The sequence below is a fragment of the Gopherus flavomarginatus genome, chromosome 7 (assembly GCF_025201925.1).
Source record: "Gopherus flavomarginatus isolate rGopFla2 chromosome 7, rGopFla2.mat.asm, whole genome shotgun sequence".
In the NCBI taxonomy this organism is placed as follows: domain Eukaryota; kingdom Metazoa; phylum Chordata; order Testudines; family Testudinidae; genus Gopherus; species Gopherus flavomarginatus.
Window position 1 is genome coordinate 15,558,915 of NC_066623.1, and position 19,497 is coordinate 15,578,411.

The 19,497-nt window shown below is 44.0% G+C and overlaps 1 protein-coding gene across 2 annotated transcripts in view; it reads right to left on the reverse strand.

Annotated features, from left to right (window-relative positions):
* Positions 1 to 19,497, reverse strand: part of SEPTIN8 (septin 8) — a 77,955-nt gene that overhangs the window by 43,963 nt on the left and 14,495 nt on the right. The gene's annotated exons all lie outside the window — the stretch shown is intronic.

A 19,497-nucleotide genomic window follows, 5' to 3' on the forward strand; every position in this document is an offset into this window, starting at 1 on the left:
AAAGTAATCAGCCCAGCAGAAGACACAGGCCAAACATCTGATGGTATAACCAATCAGCTCCAGGCTTCAATAAACTAGCATTTGTTTATACAGGGATTGAATTTGGCCCACGGACTCTACAGGATTATTATCTTTCCTTGTAGCTTAAGCCTCGGTCCCAGAAATTGACAAACATGCCTGCAGTTCTAGTCACCTTGCAAAGTTTACCTCTCTGCCTGCCAAAGGCAATCAATGGAATGCATAACAAGGGCACAGAGACTTAGCACAGACACTGCCTGCCACTGCACACGGAAAAGGGAAAAAGAAAATTGTCTCAATTGAAAATCCAGAATCACTGTTACTAGTTAGGAAAGTAAATAAAAAGGCTGAACTCAGCCCTGGGATAAGCAGACTAGTTACTGGGCTCAATACAGGAGTAAAGGGGCGCAGTTCTGTGCCCTGTGTTACACAGGAGGTCAGTTTAGATGATCTAATGGTGCCTTCTGCCTTAAAATCTATGGGACATTGATTTCACTAGAATCAATGGACAAGAGAAATTGCGTCCAGTATCCTTAGTTCAAGTGATTCAGAATAGAACTGTTGCAGTGTTTATTTTTCTATATGTATGTTTAGATTTACAATCAACTTTCACCTTGTCTCCACACAGCCAAATAATACCATCAAAACCAACTGAGCAGACCACTGAATTTACAAACTGTTTTTTTCTTTTCATTTTCAAGTTGCCTCTAAATGCAGTTAGACCTAATGGAGAAACAAATGTCCAGATATGTTAGAGTACTGCTTATTCAGTTTCATCTTAACATTTCCTTTGTGGAATTACAAATTTGCTGTTGTAATTAAAAAAAAAAAAAAAGCTCCATTTAAATATGTCACAAGCACAGGGAGGTAAAGATAAGTGTCAATTTATCTGATCAGGTTTTCCTGCTCCTGTTCCAATCCCCCACTACTCTGCCCTGATGTTCCAGTGTGTAACACAGCCAGACTACAGAAGCCATGCACTTAGGATAAAGTTAATAGGCTATCATATTTTAAAATATATTCCCATGGGGGAGGGGAAAGTTCTAAAAGCAGTAACTTGAATTTCATTCTCTTTGTGAGAGCAAGATTCCTAAACAAAAGATTAACTTGTTTAATTTCATCTCAAGTCAAAGCTGTATTCAGTCCTGCCTTGGGAAGAATAAATAAGTATTTTCTTTATTTTAAAAAGACTTTTAATTACAAAAGGAACTTATAAATGGCTGAGGCAGCTACCACATTTGAAATAAGACTGAACCTTCTTTTCTGTGGGTGTTGATCTGTTTTTATTATCTTTCAGATGAAAATTATCACAATGCTCTCCCTGAGCAGAAAGACAAGCTGACCATAATTGTTTGTTCTCTTGCAATCAATTCCTGTTTAATCTATCAGTATTGACTGTTCTCACCAAACAAGGAAGAAGCCATCACCAAAAAAATCCGCTTCAAGAGCCTATTCAGGCTCAAATGTGGTCAAGTGCTTAGACACCAAAAGTATTTCCCATTGTTTATCAACTAAACTAGGACCTGCATTCAGAAATAAATCATGTTCTCCCTAAGCCATGGTCACTTGACCTATAAACACACTGTATTCAGGTGTTGAAATTCCCTTGCTTTCCTCCACTAATTGGCCAGGCTAGTCAGAGATGACACTAGTGTAATCTTTCAGGCTTTTGGCTTATTTTTCAGTTCTTACTTCGCATCTCTTTCCATGGCGACATGTTTCAGAGTGGTAGCCATGTTAGTCTGTATCAGCAAAAACAATGAAGAGTCCTTGCGGCACCTTAGAGACTAACAAATTTATTTGGGCACAAGCTTTCGAGAGCTAGAGCATGGAGCATCAGATGCATGGAGTGGCAAATACAGGAGCAGGTATAAATACATGAAAGGATGGGAGTTGTCTAACCAAGTGTGAGGTCAGTCTAATGAGACAATTCAATTGACAGCAGGATGCCAAGGGAAGAAAAATAACTTTTGAAGTGGTAATGAGAGTGGCCCATCTCACACCTCTTTCAGACACATCTTGTCTACTGTCTGAAATGGGCCACTCTCATTACCACTGGGTACTGCAGTACATTAGCATACTCAGCTCTCACTCCAGAAGATACTGGTTCAACTCCTAACAGCGGGAGTAAGTCAACCTTCTCATCGCATTTTGGCATGATTTGTAGTCTTGCACCAAAGCCGGTCTAGTGAGCATACATCCATACCTGAGAACCCCCTGCCTGCCAATGTCAGGGCCTTGTCTACACTATGGAATTAAGTCAATGTAAGGCGGCTTACTTCGACCTAACTCTGTGTCTACCCTATGACACCAGCTGAAGAGCAGTGGGTCTCCAGCTGTGAGCAGGGCTGACAGCCAACAGGCGATGTAAGTAACACAGTGTCTACACAGATACTGCGTCACCCTTACTATGTCAACCTAAGCGCTACACCTCTCGTGGAGGTGGAGTTATTAGGGTCGGTGTAGTGGGTGACTTACATCAGTGGGAGCAATGTTGTAGGTAGACCCTTACATCAACCTAACTCTGTAGTGTAGACCAAGCCCTAGACAGGCGCCTCAAGCCTGAAATGCATTGGCAGGCAGGGGCCCCCTGTTCCCAGGCATAGGATGTATTGAGAGTCTGGAGCTTGCCTACCACCTGACTGCACTGTGCTTGGCCAGTTGTTCTTGGTCCATTTTCATAAGCACAAAATTAATGCACAAAATTTTTCAAGAAAAATGAAACATTTCCTCTCCCCTGCCCCCTTTCTGCGCCTTACTCAAATTGCTGTTTACGTTTTGTCCCAGTGTTTGCTCTTTCTCTCTTCCTCTTGCTTCTTACAAGGAACACACTGTGACAGGGACTAGCAAAAGCACCATCTGGACAGCTAAAGAACTCCTTGCGGCTTCCGCCCACATTCACTCCAGCCTCTCAAAGCTGGCTTCCCTTTCCCCCTACCCACATCCCTTAGAGAGAATCCTCCCCCGACATGGTCACACAGGTTAAGATATTATCAGGTAGAGTCATTCTGATGCAGAAACAATGTGGCAGGAAAGAATATTGCTTCCACAGAAAATGGACTGTTACGGTTATGTGTGCGTGTGTGTGGGGCGGGGTCGAGGGTCAACCAAGTCTAACCAAAAACATACACCAGAAGTCTACGGTGCTTTCCATAATCACCACTGTCTGGAAAGGAAATAAACAAGGCTGCCTGAGAGCTATGATTAGAATAAGAATGCCCCCAAAAGACTTGAGAGATGTTCCTAGGCAACAGCCGGCATCACTATGACTGATTTTAAAGCAGGCTCTAGCGAGGCCAAGCTAAATCAAAAACTAAAACGTGATCAGGAAAGGGAAGAAGAAAAGCCAAATCCTCAACAGCTCTTCTTTTGCTTCTCTTTGCAATGTTTAGTTACAGGGTAGTATGTGTCAAGAAAGGAGGTGAATTGCAAATGCCCTGTTAAAACACCGAATCTCTAAACTGGTGGTGAGGTTAAAAATACAGTGAATGGCAAAAATGTGTCCAGTATTGTTGTGATGATGTTGTTTTTCTCTTTTATTTTTCTCAATGGTGACATAATTTGATCCAAATCCAAGACCCCGTTGCCACTTTAGGCAAAGCAGAAATCAGCTGAATCTACTGAAAGGAAAGAAAACAACCATTGCATTGCCGATGAAGACTAACACGGCTACCACTCTGAAACATTGCATTACTGTTATCCTACCATAGTCCCACTGCTGCAGCTACCTAGGAGGCATTAAAAGTATGGCAAGGGCAGCTGATTTGTTCAATTTTTCTACGGGAAGCCTCCAGTGGCTTTGATTGGAAAGGTAACTCAACCACCAGTTTAAAAAAGAAAATTAAAAAAATCACACTTCAGCTGAAATATATTTAGTGTGTGCGTGTGAGAGACAGAGAGAGGGAGAAGTACCAACAAAAATTAATATAAAGTACAGAGATTAGAGAAAAAGGTATATTTTTCTGTATTTTTTCCAGTTTGCTAACTTTGTGCTCTTCACAGCTCTTTGTGTAGAATCAGTTTCCCTGTATAGCCAGTTCCTCTTGTTGTTTGGATAGATCTTTCATATAAACAACCAAGGAGAGGAAGACTTTTTTTAAAAATATAGGAAACTGATTATCAAAGTACCATGACTAGTGTAGGGCTGGTGGAGTACCTGAAACTTTTGTATCTCTTTTTTAAGATGGTTAGACTTCAAATGTACAGTCTTCAACACATCTGCTTTCACCACACTACCAGGTTATCTCAATGACACATTAACGCAGTTCTAACAGTAATAAAGGTGGGTCCCATCAGCTTGAAAGTGACACAGATTATCAAACAGTGACCAAAGGTGTCTAGGTGCTTCACAGAAGAAATACACAACCCCTACCCCAAAGAGTTTACAGTCTAAATTGTAGGTGTGACAACTAATAGCGGTGACAAATAGTAAGGAGGCAATAGAGCTTTTACAGAAGCCAAAAAGACAAATAAAAATGTTTCCTTGGCCGTTTTTAAACCCAGTGGAAACCGTATTTTATTTGATCCCCCTGCCAGGTCTGCAAACCAGACAATGCAGAATTGAGCTAATGCAGAAGAGCCGGGACGTGAAACTGACTAGCCTGTTTTCACTGCATTGGAAAATGGAAATAGACTGTATAAAAGAGTAAATCAGATATTTAAACTGTAATAGCTACGGTGTCATTGGTACCCCACAAGGAAGGAAATCAGGCCCTGATCCCGCAGCTCTTACTTAAATCGTTAGTCCCTTTTGACTAGTCCACAGCAGCCGCATCTTCTGTAATGCTTCTGTTCTTTGGTACTAACAGCAAATAAGAAGACTTTCATTCACAAACATACGGAAGAGGCTCTGCAGGGAGAGGTCCAGATAAGTTTTTCCACTTCTGACAAGCCAGGCCTTCCAGGGGCTATGGAGACCCTTCCTCCAGTTTATTCACATCCCAGTCAGCTTGCAGCCAGTCTGTGAATAATTCTGAGGCTTTAGCCTGTTCCTCTTAGATGAGAAAAAAAATACTTTTTATAAACTTTGCAACATAGTAATTATTCGCTTACTACAGATCTGTGATACACAGATTCCCACAATGAAATGCCTTGCAGTGTTAAATAATATCTTCCCAGTCACTTAGTGCCATCCAATGACAGGGTGCCATCAGGATTTTACTCAGAGCCTTCCAATGTGCTCTTTGAAGATTTTCTATGCCATGAGATATTATCTGGAGTTTTAACTGGGACACTAAAGGCTTATTTGTATTAAGAACCTATGATTTGGTGGGGAACAAAAGAATTATCAGAAAATCGGAATCAAATTCATTAACAGCTCTAAAGTGCTTTAAATATTTTAACTACGTCAATCATGCCAGAGAATCTCCGAGTGAGCTGTACCGTAAACCATTTAAATTGCACAAACGGGCAGCATTAGTTAGATCACGCTGTGGCTGAGGATGCCAGAGGAAACTTCATGACACCAACCATTGGCCAGAAGGAAATGGATTTCTTCCTATGTTTTGATTGTTTGGTCGTCAGGACAAGGACCCCATAGGTGAAGTACCAAGCAAACTTTTGGCAGTATAAATAAAACCATTAACAACAATAAATTTGCAAAAACACTAGGGATAACTGATCAAGACAGGCCGAGAAATATACCATTTCAAACCAGTATCCACTCGCCCAGTCATCTGAGCAGTTATATGCCTCACATACACACTGTGGGTGAGGTAATACCTTTTATTGGACCAGCTTCTGTTGCTGCTAGAAAAGCTTTTGAGCTCCCCAGAGCTCTTCTTCAGGTCTGATGATATACAAACTGACATTCATACCTTTGCGTTGATTATAACATATCCTCCCCCAGCACCTCTTGCAGCTAGAAGATTGCACCTACTGACTTTTGAAGGTTACAAAAAGGGACACGGGGACAAGGAGGAATAGAGTCACAATTTTCACTACTACTTTAGGTGCATCCATGTCCTCAACAACAAGACATCAAAGCCTTAATCCAATAGATTCAAAATAGTCTTTGAGGGCTTGTCTACACCACGCAGCTTTTATTGTCACTAAATGTCAGCATGTGTAAATGTTCTTTGTCCGTCCTTTGTCGAAACTTTTGTCAACAAAATACTTTCAGCCCCGCAAGAGATGTTAGCTTTGTCAGCAGGAGAGCGCTCCTGCCAACAAAGCTGCGTTCACACTGCCACTTGCATCAGCAAAACTTATGTCTTTCACCGGGGGCGGGCCCGGGGGGATTAAGTACCCATGAAAGACAAAAGTTTGTCGACAACTTCACAGTGTAGACATCCCCTAAGAGAGCTAAGATTTCATTAAGAATAGAGTGGAAAAGGTGATAAGTATTTTACTACAAAACAGAGACTACAGTAAATACAGTTGGGTTTGGGGAGGTGTAGTGTATCAGAATTAAGCAGTTTTCCCTTAAATAGTTTGCAAGCTGTCTACTGGTCCCCACTGTCTTCTATGTCTCAGAAGCCACCAGAGCAGCAGCGTGCATGTGTAACCAGGCCTTTTACACTGTATACAGTCATCTTACACAGCTATTTGGACCCCATTTTGCCTGTGTGGTTCCTTCCTGTTATGTTTGTGGTGTGATTTGCTCTTTACACCCAGAAGGAACAGTAAGGAGGGACAAACCACCAACAACAGAAAGCAGGTGTTGCTATAAGGCAGTAACTCCTTACGTTTTCCTGTCACAGCCTCTTCATACTCACGTCCTGGATGCCGTTCCCTTGGACATCTGCCATCATCTCTCCTTTTGCCTGCCACCCAACCATTGCTCTCTTTTTCCCCTCATATATTTTTTCTTGCATTTTCCCTCCTCTTTTCCCTGCTCACCTAAAATCTTCCTGCTTCTCAGGAGGTTCGAGGCATCCACCAGCAACTTCCTCAGACTGAGACGCATGCATCTTGCGCTGAGAGAAGTATCACGGAAGCCAAGCAAATGCAAGATTGGGTTGATGTGCAGCTACCTGAGCCTGCACTGCCATACAGGTGAGCTGCATGCATGTGACCAGCTGCATTCAGGGGCCTATGGAGAAGCAAGGAGCGTAGGAAGGTGGCCTTCAAGGAACAACCTCAGCAGGACTATTTTCAAAGCCCAAAGTGTCCAATTCTATGAGGTGTTGATTTCCACTACCATTTTAGGAGCTGAGGGCCGTCAGCACCTTGTAGGATGTAGCCTCTGCTCTCTACAGTCACCAACTAGCCAGAAACCATATCATTAATGGAAGGTGAACATTTTGTCCTTCTTTTTCAAAACAGAAAGTGCCCAAGGAGAGGCTGCACCAGAAAAAGGTCAGAGGGACCAAACCAGGAAGCTTTTGAAAGAAGGGGTGGGCATCAGGCACTTTACATACTAACAAGCCTCAGCTAGCAGGAAAAGGTGGTAAAGGAACAAAGAGAAAAAATAGCAGCAGCCAGTTTGGTCATGGTCCTTTAATGAAGTCTGTCATAAACAGATAGCTAAGGGTTAACGTCTCTTTCACCTGGAAAAAAGTAATCTGAAACACCTGACCAGAGGACCAATCAGGAAACCAGACTTTTTCAGGTCTGGGTGGAGGGAAGTTTGTGTCTGAGTCCTTTGTTGTTGGTCTTCTGCCTGTCTCTCTCTCGGCTATGGGAAGGATTTCTGTTTCCTGCCTTTTTAATCTTCTGTTTCCAAGCTGTGAGTACAGAGATCATAATACAATAGGGGTTATTGTTTTTTCTTTTGTATTTACATGGTATAGTTGCTGGAGTGCTTTGAATTGTATTCTTTTTGAATAAGGCTGTTTATTCATATTTCTTTTAAGCAATTGACCCTGTATTTGTCACCTTAATACAGAGAGACCATTTTTTATGTATTTTTCTTTCTTTTTACATAAAGCTTTCTCTTTAAGACCTGTTGGAGTTTTTCTTTAGTGGGGAACTCCAGGGAATTGAGTCTGTGCTCACCAGGGAACTGGTGGGAGGAAGAAGTCAGGGGGAAATCTGTGTGTATTAGATTTACTAGCCTGACTTTGCATTCCCTCTGGGTGAGGGGGAAGAAAGATTAGCTCTCGGTACTTTTGTTTTCCAAGGCTGGAAACAGGGAGGGTGGAATCCCTCTGTTTAAATTCACGGAGCTTGCTTCTGTGTGTCTCTCCAGGAACACCTGGAGGGGGGAAGGGAAAAGGTTTATTTCCCTTTGTTGTGAGACTCAAGGGATTTGGGTCTTGGGGTCCCCAGGGAAGGTTTGGGGGGACCAGAGTGTCCCAAAACACTAATTTTTTGGGTGGTGGCAGCTTTACCAGGTCCAAGCTGGTAACTAAGCTTGGATGTTTTCATGCTAACCCCCATATTTTGGACGCTAAGGTCCAAATCTGGGACTAGGTTATGATAAAGTCAGATGTAGTTTTCCTGCTCCCGAACTCTTCCTGTTTTCATCCCCAAATTAGCATCAATTTCAAACTATATCATCCCATTTTCCAGCCCCTACTCCCAAGAAGATTCTTTTCACTGCAACATGTGCACTTTACAGAGAACGCCACCATCAGACTAACTCTGCTTCCTCTCGCGTGTACCATTCCCCCAGCAGGCCTCTGGTGAAGAAAGGAGTTGTGCTGTCTTATGCCTGCTGCGGATCTGACCCCTGTGGGTTCTCAGAAATGCAGGTGGCAGTGTGAGCAGGGCAGTCCTCAAAAGGGACTATCAGCAGAGACTCACCTGAAAAAGTCCTCCTGCTTTATTTCACCTAAAAATCTGGTCTTTGCCAACTGCCAGTTTTCTCATTTTAATGAGAAATGCTGTTTGACAACTGACACTTGTGTTTTTAACAGGCAACAACACTAACACTTCTAAATGATTTTGTTTTTTTTTTTAATGCGGCAGCTCAAAGCAAAAAATAAGCAAGTGCCACATGCCCAATTTATCTGGTTAAGGCTGATGCTCAATATGTTCATTAAAATCTTAGACCCTACTCTGGCAAACACTTAAGCACACAAGCAACTTGCAAGTAAAGTTTTGAGGATCAAGACCTAATATGTAAATCCTGCAGCTATTACTCAGGCAAAACACCACAGGAATGAGAACTGTTGGGCTTGGACCCTAAGGGATTATATAAACGCAGCACTTTCTTGTTTCTAAAACTCCCCCCAACCCTCCCCTTCTATGGCAAACTAAAGCATGTGAAACAAAAGATAAATAGCAGGCAGTTTTCCCAGGCAAAGGCTTAACAGAAAAAAAATGTTCTTTTTCATAAAAAATAAAAATGGCTTTATTTTAAGAAAGTCATAAATTGTAAAATTAACAGGTACAGGGTTCCCTACCAATGAGCCCAGCCCTTGAGAACACTCCCTGAAGTGTCGTCATGGCTTGGAAGAATAAAAATCGGAATAAAATTGCTGACCACCTTAACTCCAGCCAAGGTGTCTAATTAGAACTAAGGTTGCCAATTTTGGTTGGATGTTTTCCTGGAGATTTAATCCCATGACATAATATTTAATTAAAGATTAATCTTTAATTCCTGGAGACTCCAGGCCAATACTGGAGGGCTGGCAACCCTAATTAGAACACGGTTGAGTTCTAGCATTCCAAGAGCTAATCTGATAATTGGGAGGACGAATGGTTGGACTGGAACCGAGTCCTCTAGTTTCAATGCCAGGAAACTGTGACAAGTCACACTGACAGCCATGTTTAAAGCTTGCATCTCTGAGCCTTTCTGTTTACTGCTTTCTTCAATAAAACAATGGAAGCCAACCCCACACAGTCACTGCGCAGTGCGTTGCATCGAAGGGCTTTTCCAGCTTGGAAACTCTCATGGACAGAATATGTTTTCATTTACACAGCACCCTCAGTCCTAGGGAAGTAGGTAAGAGTCACATGTGCATAGTGCAGAATTTGGCTCTTAGAGCCAGGAAGCAGCCCACGAACTATAGCCTGGATTCAAACACCATCACACCAGGAGCTGAATTTTGTAGCTTGGGTAAGCTATAAAATTGGCATCGTTAGCCCAGCACCCATCAGTACCCTGTAACATTAAATGTATTATGAGATTTGTTCTTCTGTATTATAGTAGCACCGGGGGAGGGGGAAGGGGCAGTCAGGGATCATGGCCCCTTGTTGCAAGCACTGTACAAAACACATAGCGAACAGATGAAGCAAAGAGTTTACAGTCTAACCAAACTACAGTGTGAACGGGATACAAGGAGAAACTAATGTTAAGGAGACAGATTGCAGTTCCCAGCCCTCAGTTATTCAAAAAAGTGAGATGAAAAGAAGGAGGGAAGTTATATTTTTATATACAAAATATCCCTTAGGTGCCATTTCTGGGCCCAAACCTGTGAGGTTCTGAATACCCTCAGCACAACTGGTCCTCGCTGGGAGTGGAGGATGCTCAGCAGATAGCAGGATCGGGCCTCTTATTAATCACAAAGAAAATGACTTTACGTCAGAGGTGGACAATCTACAGCCTGCAGGCCACATCCGGCCCACGGGACCATCCTGCCCGGCCCCCAAGCTCCTAGCCTGGGAGGCTAGCCCCGGCCCCCCCACACTGTTCCCCCTCTCCCGCAGCCTCAGCTTGCTTGCTCCACCGCCGGCACAATGCTCTGGGTGGCGGGGCTGTGAGTTCCTGGGGCAGTGCAGCTGCGGAACCTGGCCTGACCCGGTGCTCTGTGCTGCACTGTGGTGGTGGCGTCGTCGTGGCCCAGCTTCAGCCAGGCAGCGCAGCTATAGCGCAGCCAGCCACCGGTGCTCCAGGCAGTGCGGTAAGGGGGCAGAGAGTAGGGGGACTGGACAGAGGGTAGGGGAGTTCAGGGAGTGGTCAGGGGGCGGGGGTGTGGATAGGGGTTGGGGTGATCAGGGGGGGAACAGGGGTCAGGGGGGCAGTCAGGAAGGAGGTGGGGGTTGAATGGGGTGGTAGGGGGCAGTCAGGGGCAGGGATTCTGGGGGCAGTCAAGGGACAAGGAGAATGGGTGGTTGGATGAGGCCGGAGTTCCAAGGGGCAGTCAGGAATGAGAGGAGGGGTTGGATGGGCGGGGAGTCCAGGGGCGGTCAGGGGATAGAGAGTGGAGTGTGTGTCAGGGAACAGTGGGGGTTGGATGCGGCAGAAGTCCCTGGGTGGGGCAGATAGGAGGTGGTGGCCGGGCCACAACCTCCTCCCCTAACTGGCCCTCCATACAATTTACGAAACCCGATGTGTCCCTCAGGCCAAAAAGTTTGCCCACTCTTCTTTACCTTCTCGTTCTCTGCTCCCTGGCACAAGGGTACATGCATCAAACACTCTAATGCAAAAGTCAATGGCATTGATTAAGATACTATTCACTTGCCTCCCAAATGAAAAATGAATGGCACGGGGAAATTACTCATTCATATTGCAGCTCTGCAGTAATTCATGGCCCTCCAAAGGAATCATAATTATGACTAAGGTGGGGTGGAGGGAGGAAGATTACGCAGAATAACTTGGTTAACCTTTTGACAGGTAAGTGGGCAGTCTCAGAGGCTTACTCATTCTGTAACGCCTTACTTTTGTCTGTCTGTCCTTCCCACCACCCACAATGTGTGTCTTAACCACACAGCTCCCTGCTGGTTTGGATGTCAGACCTGTGCAAGAGCGAGAGATCATGTTGTCCTCTAATGGCTGCAGCCTACACAGGACACAAACTCTAATATAACTACGACAATACTACCGTACATGGAAGGCATGATCCTGGGAGGCACCGAGAACCCACAACCAGATCAGACCGTCCATCACATAGGGCCCTTCCTCTGACTATCTCCAAGACCTTTACAGAGACAGAGATGTTATTGTTCTCACTTTAGAGATGAGGAATCCGAGGCACAGGTCGGTTGAGTGATTTGTCTAATGTCGCACAAGGAGTTAGTGTCAGAAATAAAACACAGGTCTCCTGACGCCAGCCCCTGGCTCCAACCAGGAATGTTTCAAAGTCAATAATATGCCAGATGATTTTCCTTCAAGTTCCCACCCTTCTGATCTTATATCTTTTACTTTACTAAATCCTTTCTTTTGTTATTAAATAGACCACCCACCATCTGACACTTTTCAGGGGCTGAGCAGCAGGTACCGCAGACTTTCATGGAGTAAAGTTTCTTTATCTGGGCCTGGCAGATTAGGAGGAGTAATGGCAAAGCCACTGTCTGACCTTTCAGGAGCACTTTTATGATCCTGGCAATGCTCAGTCTAAAATTCACAACAGACCCAGGATTTTTTTACAGATTAAATGATATCTTCCCTGAACCCATGTGCTGAGCACTATTAAATAATATATTACTGCTCTGTCAAGCAAGTTTGACATTATGCAAAAATGCTGGTTAAAGAATAATAGCATCAAAGAGGTAGTAAATTCATAGCTCGAGATAGGTTAATGATGGCTAAGAGGTGCTGAGGCAGACAGCACAGCAAGTATCCACAGAGGGTTTAGGTAAACTATCCATTCTCTTATAGAGGCAGTTGATAATCCTAACACGGTTATCTGTGGCCTGATGCAGAGTGCTCAGTATTAAAATTCACCATATGATGAGATATTGATGGTACAAAGCGAGACAGAAGAGAGGAGACTCCCTGACCTTTCTGACGCTAAAAAACTAACGTCTAAAAGCAATGTAGGTGATACTGAGGCTACGTCTTCACTACCCGCCATATCGGCGGGTAGCAATCGATTTCTCGGGGATCGATATATCACATCTCATCTAGACGCGACATATCGATCCCCGAACGAGCTCCTATCGATCCTGGAACTCCACCAGCCCGAACGGCGGTAGCAGAGTCGACAGGGGGAGCCACGGACACCGATCCCATGCCGTGAGGACGGTGAGTAATTCGATCTTAGATACTTCGACTTCAGCTATGTTATTCGCATAGCTGAAGTTGCGTATCTTAGATCGATTTCCCCCTGTAGTGTAGACCAGCCCTGTGTCTCAACTGGACCCCAAGTCAGCTAAGCAGTTAAGCACCCATTTAAGAGTCACTGAAGTCAGTAGGACATAAGCATAACATATTGTTAAGTGTTTTGTTCACTCAGGGCCTAGTATTTCAAAGCAAAGGTAAAAGTTTAATGGATCAATAAGAGCATTTAAACGTGGGGTTTGTATTCATTATTTGTATTATGATTGCAGTCTGCCGCATTTGAGCTTCTCTCTTTTGCCTCAGCACAGAGTTGGCTGGGTTATTATGTGGCTAGCAGAGAGGAAAGCATGTCTTTGTATCGGCTGTTCTCTGCTCTTTACGTTTTCAGGGTGCGCCTGTGCTGAAGGTTCAGTGACACTCTCCCATCAGGGGAGGTACCAGTGTTTTATAAATTGTGGTACCAGAGTTCTATAAATTGTGCTGTCTAGCCCTGAACAGATCTAGTTGACATGGTGGTAAAATACGTCAGCCAAGGCAAGGCACCATCGGCTCATCATCAGGTTAATTCTGGGAGCCCTCCTTAACAGAGCTACTCACATAAGCAGTATCCTCGACCACAAACGTTTGAAAATTAGGAGTCAGGCCCTACAAATCAGGACATTGGCTAAAACAGTGATGTTCTGAAAATAATAAATTTGGGTTTCCTTCCTTGGATTTGTCTTCTGACTTTTGAACCTGACGGGGGTCAAAATTTCAAGCTTTTTTCTGCAACCATGAAGGTTAGAAGCTTACTTTTCATTCAAATAAAAACAGAGATTCTCACCTAAATCATCTGGCTCCAGAAGCTGGCGATTTATGAACCACCACCAAATATCATGGGACATGATAAAAATCACCAGAGCTGGCATACTGCAGAAAGGCTCTACCAGGTTTCCTAACAGGGACTTTTTCTTTCTTTCTTCTTTTTTTGTTTTGGTCCAAACAGGCCAGAAACCATGTTCTTAAACAGCTGGCCCACAACAATGAAAGAGCTGCTCAACACTAGGTATCCCTCTCAAGTGCACCTCATTTGACAGGATGTCATGCATTTCACTCCCAAATTGCCTATGGCACACACAAATTGAGTGCCCCCTTTCATTGTGAAAAATTATCGACATCAGAAATGAAGGATCATGACACAGAAGCCAAGGAGAGAGCCAGTTATACTAAAGGAAAGGATCTGGCTGAATTTTAAGATTCCTGGATTAATAATTTATTGGTGCCGCTCCTTTTTGGCCTCTCTCATAAATGGCCTTGGCAAGGCGAGAGGTATGAAACCATCCACTCCTGGACATCCTCCACAGGACAGGGGAAGAGAGGATGTAAACCCTTCCCCCCTTCTGCTTACCCAATTATGTCCCTCTGCCCTCACAAGGCCCCCAGACAGTGACAAGAGCCCTCCACAGGGTAAAGAAAAGAGAGACAAGGGACTCCTGCCATGGAGGCACTGATTCCCACTCCCTTCCACAGAGAGGGGCTCAGAACCACACATGGAGACATTCAGCGAGGGCAGGGGTGATCTGGTCCTATATTAACAGCTGGCTACTCTAGGCAGCTCTGTGAGACCTCTTCCTTACCAGTTCAGTATTGCTGTTACCCTGGTGATATTACTATCCTGCATCTAAGTTCTCAGCATTGCACAGCATATTTGCATTTCCTTCTCCACTGAGTCCCACAAACACGCTCCAAACTAAGCACCGCAGATTTCACATTTGAGTTTTGACATTGCAGCCATGGCATTTCTTCGTACAAAGGAGACTATCTTGGCTACACTGGCGCTTTACAAAGCTGCAACTTTCTCGCTCAGGGGTGTGAAAAAACACCCCCTTGAGCGCAGCAAGTTACAGCCAGTGTAAACACTGCCCCAGCGCTGGGAGTGCGGCTCCCAGCACTTCATAGAGCTGCCGCAGGAGCACTGCTGCAGCAGCGCTGTACAGCTGCAAGTGTAGCCATACCCCCAAAGTTGCTTGATTCCCATTGCGTAGAACTCATGACAACAAAACCTGCAACAAAGTTCTGGGCCTGCACTGCACTCTCCAGAATTAAAAATCCACACACAGGAAAAACAATCCCTACCCAGCCCCACCCTTCCTTTTTAACCCTTTTCTTAAGAATGTCAAGAATTTTCACAGAACACTCATGCTATTATTCAATGTCTCTCCCAGCTTCAAAATGCCAAGACTTGGCCCCAAATGTCATTAAAGAAACCAAACACAGAATAACAAAATCTGTGCTAATTTCATTTAACATGGTGACTTAAAATTGCAGAGGCAAGAAAAGTTTGGATCCTCTTCTGTTCATAAAGTGACACTAGCAAAAGATGAAAACAAACTGCACCCACGCTGAAAGTTTGTAGGCTGATTTTCAGAGGTTCATAGCAACCCCAAAGCCCATAGAAGTCATTGGGAGCTACAGGTGTTCAACATCTTTGCAAATCAGTCCGTTGTTGTTTGTTTTTCACACTGCCTTTCCTATACCATGGGTCCCTGATCCTGGACTACTCTAGCCAGGCACCTCCCAGGAAATAAAGTGCTCTGTTTTCTGTATGTTTAAATCCAGGCTCTTGGGTCTGATTTCTAGGGTCAGCCAGCTATGTAAGTGTTGTTATCAGACTCATTTAACAAACAGAACTCCATTTAAGGACTAATTTTGCACTGCTTACACAAACAAAACTCCCAAATTGCTCCCCTTTGCCTAAATGGTTCTGAGATTGCTCAGCTTTTGGTTTGCTTTGTAAATATCGTTACAAGGTGGTGTGAGAAATCACACCACCAATCTAGAAGCCTGGATTTCTATATGCCTGCACATCAGAGCGCTTTCCTCAGCTCTTGCAAGCACTTCTACCTTTTCCCACTGCGCTTACTCAGCCTTTCACCTCCAGGGCAGCTCTTCACAGAATTATGTGGATTGCTATTTGCTTTACACCAGCATCTTGCGGGAGCGGGGGGCGAGGAGGATTTTTTTTTTATAAGCAACATTTATTGTGCCAGGTAAAACTTCAGCTAGGTAATACATTGCTGTCCATCTCAGCTTATATACCGTAGATCCATCTAAGAACAAATACTACCAGAAATACAGCAACAGTTCAGCCTTCTGCAGATGAACTGACCAGCTCTGGCTTATATTCTCCTTTAAGCCTTTAACTGATAAAAAAATGTATGGAAATTTGCTTTCTAATCTCTTAGCCATTCAGTTTCAATGTCTGCAAGGTCTAATCACATTAAACAAATGAGGATTAGACATAAGTTTTGTCATTGCCACTGAACACCCAAAAGTCTATGCCACATGTAAGCTTCGAAAAAAATGCCATATCTGGGCTGCCAGTCAGTGATGCTAGAGAGACAAGGTGGTGAGAACAGAAGTTGGTCCAATAAAAGATATTACCTCACTCACTGTGTGTCTCTCTAATATCCTAGGCTACACGGCTACAACACTGCATACAATATCTACTATGACATATAAAGCTGCGCTCAGATGCCTCTCCCATCTTTTACTGAATCAACTATAAATAGCAAGAATACCCAGTTTCAGGAACACAACATTTAAACATGCTAAGAAAACTCCTCCACAATATTCAGTTTAAGATTTAAAGACAAAACCATGGAGAGCAACACAATCTATAGAATACAGTCAGCTCAAGCTTCAGGTACTGGGGCAAAAATGAGTTTTGCAAAACCTCATCTGAATAGATATGTTCTCATGAAGGCTTCTTTTCTTTTCTAAATAGTTATCAAAAAGGCGGGGGCTTTGGTTTTTAGTTTAAACTTTCCCATACAATGGGCACAATCCTAGTTCTGCTAAATCAGTGGCAGAATTCTAATGGTCTTCAGTGGGGGCACAAGCAGGCCCAGAGCCCCAGAACACCAACTCAGGAAAGCAAGAACCATGGAACATATTGTCTCCCCTCAGAGGGCCTGACCCAAAGCTTACTGAAGTCAATGGAAAGATGCCCATTGACCCAAAAGACCTTGGCTCAGTCCCAAAGTACACCTGTAACTCCAATTATTAGAAACATCTATCTTGAAGAGAGAAGATGCCTCATGATAGATATTTGTGGATAATATATTTTTTTGGACTAACTTCTGTTGGTGAGAGAGACATGCTTTTGAGCTCTGTGTAAGCTTGAAAGTGTGTCTCTCTCTGTCATAAACAGATAGCTAAGGGTTAATGTCTCTTTCACCTGAAGCACCTGACCAGAGGACCAATCAGGAAACCGGATTTTTTCAACTTTGGGTGGAGGGAATTGTGTCTCTGTGTCTTTGTTTTCCGTCTGCCTGCCTTCTCTGAGCTTTGGAGAAGTAGCTCTACTTTCTAGTCTTCTGTTTCCAAGTGTAAGGACAAAGAGATCAGATAGTAAGTTCTATGGTTTTCTTTTCTTTGGTATTTGCATGAATATAAGTGCTGGAGTGCTTTGATTTGTATTCTTTTGGAATAAGGCTGTTTATTCAATATTCTTTTAAGCAATTGACCCTGTGTTGTATCATCTAATACAGAGAGAACATTTGTACTTATTTTTCTTTCTTTTTATATAAAGCTTTCTTTTAAGACCTGTTGGAGTTTTTCTTTACTTCAGGGAAATTGAGTCTGTACTCACCAGGGAATTGGTGGGAGGAAGGAATCGGGGAGATTTGTGTGTTGGATTGCTAGCCTGACTTTGCATTCCCTCTGGGGGAATAGGAAAGTACTTTTTGTTTCCAGGATTGGGAACAGAGAGGGAGATTCACTCTGTTTGAATTCACAGAGCTTGTGTCTGTGTATCTCTCCAGGAGCACCTGGAGGGGGGAAGGGAAAAAGGATTATTTCCCTTTGTTGTGAGACTCAAGGGATTTGGGTCTTGGGGTCCCCAGGGAAGGTTTTTCAGAGGGACCAGAGTGCCCCAAAACACTCTAATTTTTTGGGTGGTGGCAGCAGGTACCAGGTCCAAGCTGGTAACTAAGCTTGGAGGTTTTCATGCTAACCCCCATATTTTGGACGCTAAGGTCCAAATCTGGGACTAAGGTTATTACATGAGTGGCAGCTGGTGGGAGATAGACAGAACCCAGAAGCCAGTAGAAATATTATATTTTTCTTTTCTCTGCTAAGGGCTTTTTAGCAGAGAGAAACAGTTTGGTTTTAAAAGGGAACCAGAGAGAAATTTTTTTTTCTGCTCTCTCTGGCAGTTTGTGGCTTGCATGTTAAGCAGAAGTCGTTAAGGACTATTAACAGTCTTTTGTCACACAATAGCACTCCCATTGAGAGTCGTACCAGCACTTATAGGCATGCAAATAAAGTGGTTTTTCTGGTTTCCCTTCATTGAACATTAGCTAGAGAGAGAAAAGGAAAATTAGCTAAAGGCACTGTTGCTAGGCAGACTTCAGGAGGCAACAGAGAACCTGCAGTTCAGAAGATAAACACCGGAGGGCACCCCAACACCAGAAAACAGGAATCATGACTTCTAAGGCAAAAATTGCGGCCGAAGAACAAATCAAAGAAGCTGAACACAGGCGACAGATGGAGATGAAAGAGAAGAACAAATCAAACAGGCAGCACACAAAAGAAAACTAGAAGAAGAGTTCGCCCACCGAAGGAAACAAGAAGAAGAAGAGTTGGCCCACCGCCGAGAAATGGAAAAGCAACAAAAAGAGAATGAAAAGAAGGAAAAACAGAGAAAACATGAACTGGAGTTGGCAAAAGCTGGGCTGCCTGTGCCAGCCAACCCTAACAACCCAGCGCCAAATATTGCTCCACAGCACAGGAAATTTCCCACCTACAAGGCAGGTGATGACACCGAGGCCTTCTTGGAAAATTTTGAAAGAGCCTGTCTTGGGTACAACATTCCCGAAGACCAGTACATGGTAGAATTGAGGTCACAGCTCAGTGGACCTTTAGCAGAGGTGGCAGCTGAAATGCCTAAGCACCAAATGAATGACTATAAACTTTTTCTAACCAAGGCCAGATACAGGATGGGGATAACCCCAGATCATGCCCGTCGGCGCTTCAGAACCCAAAAGTGGAAACCAGAGGTGTCATTTCCCAAACACGCCTACTACATTGCAAAAAACTATGAGGCCTGGCTAACAGGAAACAACATTCAAACCTTGGAAGAACTGAACCTCCTCATACAAATGGAGCAGTTCTTGGATGGTGTTCCTGAAGACATCACGCGGTACATACAAGATGGAAACCCCAAGAATATCGCTGAGGCGGGGGAGATTGGAGCCAAATGGATGGAACTGGCAGAAAGCAAGAAAGCTACTGTCAAGGGGAACGATTACCCCAGGGGGCACACAGACCATAAACCCTACAACCGAGGACAGCCAAAGACCCCACATACCACCCAAGTAAAGCCACATATACCCTACCCTTCAACCTCACCAGTCTCCAGTAACTCACCTCGGCCCAGTGACCCATCAGATGGAAGATGCTTTAAGTGTAATGAACTGGGACATATCAAGGCCAAGTGTCCCAAGAACACCATGCGAGTGCAATTCATTACACCACCATCACACCAAAGATCCCCAGGCCCGGATGCCTCTCAAATACCCTTGGAGCGAAGGGAAAATTTGAGAGAGGGCGGAAAGAAGGTTACTGCGTGGAGAGACACGGGGGCACAAGTGTCAGCTATCCACCAA